Here is a 7,553-nt window from a genome sequence, read left to right on the forward strand (position 1 = left end):
CTTTTCAAGACGAGGCTGTTTGCTTCTCTGCCTGCCCATGTGTGTGTGTGTGTGTGTGTGTGTGTGTGTGTGTGTGTTTAGTTTCCCTCAGCTTAAGATGACACGCGCTGCATTATTGATGCACTTGGCTCACGGCTTCACGTCACTCAGCCACCGAGGGCCAAACGTTCCTTGGGACTGGTAGCTGCCGTCCTGCTTCTCCCTCTTCTACCTTCTCCTCCCTCCTAATCCTGCTCCTCTCTCCTCACCCGCGAGACTTCACGTTAGTCCCTGAGTCAATGAGAGGAAATACATATAAACATTAAGGAATCGTAAAACTGGAAAAAAAAAAAAAAATGAATGCATAAGATCAGCAGCGTCGCCAGGATTTGTGCCTAAAAGGAGCTCAGGCCTCGTGAGGGGAAAGAGAGAGAGAGTGAGCCATCCATCTGGGTCCCCGCTGCGCCTCACGTCCCGCCAGGAAAATTTGTGAAATGTGACCAGTTTTATGAACATTTCCGAGGTTCTATTTACCGAGCACGAGGATATATCATGAGGTAATTTAAACACTCCATTGCTGGATGGAATATGACATCTTCTCCGTGATGATCGTTTTAATTATACTTCTGACTCTTTCTAACGTTACTTTCTGGATAATCTTCGTGCCATGAATCACCAAGCTTGTCATCCTGTGTTGGCTGCAGACTGTTGCCTCACGCTTTTCAATATAACGTTAAATGTGGGCTTTCGTATATATATATATATATATATATATATATATATATATATATATATATATATATATATATATATATATATATATATATATATATATATATATATATATATATATATATATATATATATATATATATATATATACGTAGTTGTCTGGTGTGTCTTTCTCATGGTCGTTAAATAATTTTCCTACATACTCGCTCCATCTTTCCAGCACGGCTTTCACTTCCATTACCATATTGCTATCTTTTGTTTTCATTGTTGTTCCCCTTCATTTTTTTTTTTTACAATCCTGTCACTTGCATCACATTTTCACGTATTTATTTTCTCGATTTTCTCCTTTTCTTAGCTAATCTCTGTCTTCGCACTTCCTCTTTAACGACGCTTGTTTGGTCTCCGTATATTTACCTTTTATCATCGTTCTTGCATAGATTTTTTTTTTACTTTCCTTTTCCACTTATTAATTTTTTCAAGATATCGTCAGTCATTTGTCTTTCTTTTATTTCTTCTTCCTTTTTTACTTTTCTTTTTTCTTCTTCCCATTTGTTCTTGTTCTTGTTCTATTTTCTCATCTATGCCACAATTTCTTCCCAGGAATTCACAATAACTTACTTATTTAAAAATGTCCTAATTGTAGCTATCTTTTTTTTCCTAATCGTCTGTGCACTGATTTTCAAGTCGATTTTTCACTGAAGTTATTTTTTCTTCATGCCAATAGCGTCATTTGGTAAAATAAACAAATAAATAAATGTAATAACAACAGTTTTGTCAATTTTGTAAACTGGCCAATAATTATGCATCATTTTACAAACAGTCTGGTCAAACTGCAAAAAATATCTATTTGGTTTGCAAAAATACCATAAAACACACACACACACACACACACACACACATCCCTGTATCATATTAGTATGTATACAGGAGCTTGATAACGTGTCGATGCGGAAGGAAGTCATTAAATTCGAACACGTTGAACTGATGACGACCAAACTTCACAATGGACATCAGCAGCACGGGGTGGCGGTGGGCGGCGAGCGGGTGACTGAGCCCCAGGTAATGAAGAGCTGGAATACCGTGCGAAATCATTACTTGTATTTGTAATGCGTTATGTTATATATATCAACGTAAGGGAAAAAAAAAGGAGAGGGAAATGTCATATCTTCCTTGCATCTATTGGGAAATGGTGCGAAATTACCTATCGCTTTAATACGTAATTTTTTTATTTTACGTAAGAGGAAAAAGAAGAGAGAATTGCTACATTTTCTTTGGATCTACTTGATCTGCATTGCGAAATCTAAGCCTACTTTTCGTTATAACGCATTATGCTGTATATGTTTCTATATTCACCGTAAGAAAGAAAAGGAGAGATAATGCTACATCTTACTTGTATCTACAGGATCTACAATGTGAAGTCATTACTAGTCGTTATAACCCATGTATTAATGCAGTGATATGATATAATATATACGAGTATATATATATATATATATATATATATATATATATATATATATATATATATATATATATATATATATATATATATATATATATATATATATATATATATAATGATACTTCTAAGATAAGAAAGAAAAGCAACATGAGCTTAAATTTTTTCTTCAACACTTATACTAGATCAACAAAACGTGTTCCTTTAAGACACAGATCATCGCCTTCCTGGAAGATTAGGAGGCAAAATATTAAAGTAAGCACTCAGGGTTTGAACACAAAGGGTCTGCCGTCCTCTCCTTGGAATAAGAAAAGAGAAGAGGATGCCATAAGAAGATTTAAGGTTTAAAAATATTTTTGTGCTCCATTCGTAACTGAAATAATGATGATGAGGAAGAGGAAGAGGAAAAGGATGAAGAAAAGGAGGAGGAGGAGGAGGAGGAGGAGGAGGAGGAGGAGAAGGAGGAGGAGGAGGAGGAGGAGGAGGAGGAGGAGGACTACGAAAACAACAAAAGCAACAGCAATAATAATAATAACACTAATAACAACAACTAAAATAACCAAAGCAACCATCAAACAACACCACAAACAACCAACAACAATTCACACAGCAACATCAAAGCGAGACTCACCACCTCTGTCCTCTCCTCGCAGCCTCCACGTAACCCTTCTCACATCCTACAACACGGGAACACATACTGGCGAACCCTCGACGCCTCAGAGTTGCAGAGGCCGTGTGTCCCCTACTACTGAGGCGGCCGGGCCAAGCAGAGGCGAAGCAAGGTAGCGGACGACTCCGGTGCTCGAGCCGTATTCAGAAACGCTTTGCTCTCTCACCACGACTATTTTCAACCGTCACAGAGATGATTAGCTGGGTTCTCAAGAATGTGTTAACCTGTCTTTAGAACCATAAAAAAGACCCTTAAAAGCCCGTGTCATTTCATCAAGAGGCTTTTGAAAGAAGTGGAGATACGGCCCACAAGTGTTTCAGAAAATGGTTCACTCAGACGCTGGAGGGACGTCGCCGTAGGTCATCGCACGCCTGGCACTCATAACACGCCGCCAGCTGAGACGTGGCCCATTAGGCGGTAATGAGACAACTTGTATCTATACTTGCCGGGGAGACTTTAATTAAATTTTGGATTTAAGGCAGGTGTCTCGGGTCGGGTGAATTGGGCTCGGCAACGATGAGGTAGAAGGAGCCGTGCATGGTAAGGTCATGTGCCCGTGGGAGACAATGTGTGGGCAGTACTCGGGTAGAGTAGGGTTGCTGTGTATGGAGTCTTTTTTTTTTTTTTTTTTTTTTATCGTCGCCGTTGCATTGTTGTTTTCCAGAACAATAACAGCAGTAGTATAAATAGTAACATTAGTATAAGCAACAGTAATCCGACAGAAACTGTGATAAAAACAAACATACTAACAAGGATAGCTGGAGCAGTAAAAGGAAAACTTATAAAGAACTGCATACGACAGATGTATCTGCACTTACACTAATGAGAATATTATTACTGCCACAACAACCATCAAAAAACGAGAGTAACACAACCATCACCACCACTAACAATAACAAACAATACCACAATCAACAACAACAATAACAATAGCAACAGCCCTACACCACCACCACCGCGACCACCAAAAACAGCAACAACAATCATACAGCACCACCAGCAAGGAGCACCATTTCTCAGTCTTCAAGAGAAACTCAGTCGTCACTGAACGAACAATGGAGGCAGGACGTCAACTTCTGACCTCCCCTCATTGGGAATGCAGACGCGCGACTCCCCTGGTACTGCCGAGTCTGTTTTTTGACTGCATTTATTAACACTCTTTCTTCCACTGGCCTAAACTTTAGAGACGCGATTCCGTTGCTTCCTAACACTTTTCCCAAGGACTTTTTTTTTACGTCCTTCACAAGAGGCGTAATGACTGGTCCTGATGGCTGCCAATGTATCACCATTCCTTCTCTAATAAAGTCATGTATCTTTCCACTTGTCATTCTTTCTTTCATTGGTTATCCTCCCAAGCTTAGATCAATTATAGTTTGCGCTTTTGTCTCTCGTCTTTATTTTCAAAAGCCACAGAGACGTACCACCATTCCTTCCTTAATAAAGTCAAGTATCCTTTCATTCTTCTGTTACCCTCTCAATTAACTTAGCTACGTCATGCGGCCGTATTTTGAACAGCTTTCGTCTCTCATATCTCTATATTAATTAAAATAAAGTGTACAGAGATGTACCGCCGTTTCTTTCTATTCCCTAGCTAAATTATGAATCCTTCAATTCTTCTTTCGTTTAATCAGTGGCGATTATCTCAAGAAGTGTAAATTAAATATATCATGTGCCAGGATTTTGAAAAGGCTCATCTTTCTATTTTCAAAGGCCACAGAGGTGTACCGACGTTCCTTTTCTAACAATGTCAAGCATCCTTTCATTCTTTTGTCGTTTAATCAATGGTTACCATCTTAATCAACTTAACTACGTCATGCAGTCGTATTTTGAAAAGCTTTCGTGTCTCATCTCTATTTTCAAAGGCAACAGAGATGTATCCTTGAGTTGACATCTGGCTTTAGCTAAAAATAAGAGTAGGAAAGCTGCTTCATCAAGTAGGGGGGCGTCTGTACATATACATAAAAAATGTAAAAGTAGTCAAGCCTGACCTGTTCATTTCCTGTACACAGGTTTTGTAAAACTGGCTCAACTTGCATCAACTTCACCTAAACAAGTGTTTGTCCTTCAGATAAAACTTCAAACCTTTTGTTTCACTCTAGATTATTTTTTAATTGTTTATTTAAACTGATTTACATATAAATATAAGGAAAAAGTAAATGAAAAACAATAAAACTCCTCCCCCCAAAAAATAAATAAAACTCCCCAAAAAACTCTGGGTTAGGTTTAAAAAAATCACGGAGTTTTTCCATTCTCTCTCTCTCTCTCTCTCTCTCTCTCTCTCTCTCTCTCTCTCTCTCTCTCTCTCTCTCTCTCTCTCTCTCTCTCTCTCCCTCTCTACTCCCATGCTTGCACAAGATCGAATCAGATTTCTTCACTGCATTCACTATTTTTATTGCCAGTCCGTCGAACTCCATTCCCCACCACTTATAACGCACAGGCCTCACTCTGTACTTCCATTTCAACAAAACGCTTCACTTCGTTATGCTTCACTCACTCCACGCACTCTCCAACTCATTGCACACTAGCCTCAGTGCATTTCTTTTTGATACCTTCTCGAAATCCTTAAACACACAATGAACTTTCCTATCTCTCCAATCCTTTGCCATCATTTCTTTAACAGCGAATCGTGCGTGGTTAAGGATATGATGTACGCATTCCGTCCTTGTTCTCCTCCTTCTCTGTCTCCCACATAGATTCTTCCGAGTGATTTTATGCACCCTCTCAATCATAATTTCGTAATACACTCTCCCAGGTGCACTTAACAAATTAGTTCCTCGGTAATCATCGTCTTCATTCTTGGCTTCTTTTGTTTTGGAGTGGAGTAACAGCTAGCTGCCTTTGTCCCTCAGCCATCTCCTCTTCCTCTTCAGCCAGACGTCTCTTATCAATTTCATTTTCCTTATTTCGTCAAAACGCTTGCCACTCCGTGTTTTCCTGGTGCTTTCAATCGCTTCAGTTTCTACATGCTCTCACAATCTTCATTTAAATGTTACCCTATTGATATGTACATACATTTTTCCACCAGTCTTTTTTTTTTCTTTATGTAAGAGGACCACTGGACTAAGACAAGAAAATTAAGCTAAAAAAAAAAAAAGAAAAGAAAGGCCCACTTATTGGCAGTTCCCATAAGATGTCAGATAGAATGGTAAAAAATAGAGGATAAGTGTCTTCAAACCTACTTCTTGAAAAAAGTTCATGTGATATGAAAGAGGAAATACAGAAACAAGCAGGAGTTCCAGAGTTTACCAGAGAAAGGGATGAATTACTGAGAATATTAATTAACTCTTGCATTAGAGTGGTGGGCAGAATATGGATGAGAGAAAGGAGAGTCTTGTGCAGCGAGTCCGCGGAAGGAGGGGAGGCATACAGCTAGCAAGATCAGAAGAGCAGTTATCAGAAAAAAAAAAAAACAGTGGTAGAAGACAGCAAGAGATGCAACATTACGGCGATGAGAAAGAGGTTGAAGAGGAGAGGAGTTGGTAAGACGAAAAGCTTTTGATTCCACCCTGTCTAAAACTGCGGTATGAGTGGAACCCCCCACCGCATGTGAAGCCTACTCCATACATGGGCGGATAAGGCCCTTATACAGAGTTAGCAGATGGGGGGTGAGAAAAACTGGCAGAGACGACTCAAAACACCTAACTTCATGGAAGCTGTTTTAGCTAGAAATGAGATGTGAAGTTTTCAGTTTAGATTATAAGCATAGGACAGACCAAGAATGTTTAGTGTAGAAGAGTGGGACAGTTGAGTGTCATTGAAGAAGAGGGGATAGTTGTCTGGAAGGCTGTGTCGAGTTCATGGATGAAGGAATTGAGTTTTTGAGGTACTGAACAGTACTACGTATGTTTTACCCCAGTCATAAATTTTAGAGAGATCCGAAGTCAGGCGTTCTGTGGCTTCCCTGTGTAAACTGTTTACTTCCTGAAGGGTTGGATGTCTACGAAAAGACGTGGAAAAGTATAATCAGTGTAAGAGTGACTAGGAAAAGAAGTTTGGCATAGAAGATCATTGATGAATAATAAGAAGAGTGGGTGACAGGACAGAGCCCTGAGGAACACCACTGTTAATAGACTTAGGAGAAGAACAGTGACAGTCTATCACAACAGCAATAGAACCATACGAGGGGAAACTTGAGATGAAGTCACAGAGAAAAAGGATAGAAGCCGCTGCATGGTAGTTTGGAAATCAAAGCTTTGTGCCAGACCCTATCAAAAGCTTTTGCCATGTCTAAGGCAACAGCGAAAGTTTCACCAAAATCCCTTGGAGAAAGTTATACTGATGCAAGCCACAGTCGTTTCCATATTGTATTTCCAACATACATCCGCGTCATAATCCAATAGTTATGTTCTTAAAGCAGGTTCTCTCTCTCTCTCTCTCTCTCTCTCTCTCTCTCTCTCTCTCTCTCTCTCTCTCTCTCTCTCTCTCTCTCTCTCTCTCTCTCTCTCTCTCTCTCTCTCTCCTATCATTCTTCCATTAACTTCATTCACTTATTCTCTTACATCCTCTTACTCTTTCCCTTTGTATATATCCCGCTCAACCCTCAATACTCATAATGCATCGATGAATTCGCTATTAAAATCTTTGCCTTCCTAATAATACTTTGGCAACTTAACTCAATCTGCATGTGCTCATCGTATATTCTTCCCACTGTCTCGCACCTCCTCAGAGAGCCCTCCAAGTGCACCACGCATATGCTTTCTTTTTCTGCCTAGC

The sequence above is a fragment of the Scylla paramamosain genome, chromosome 10, assembly GCF_035594125.1.
Source record: "Scylla paramamosain isolate STU-SP2022 chromosome 10, ASM3559412v1, whole genome shotgun sequence".
In the NCBI taxonomy this organism is placed as follows: Eukaryota; Metazoa; Arthropoda; class Malacostraca; order Decapoda; family Portunidae; genus Scylla; species Scylla paramamosain.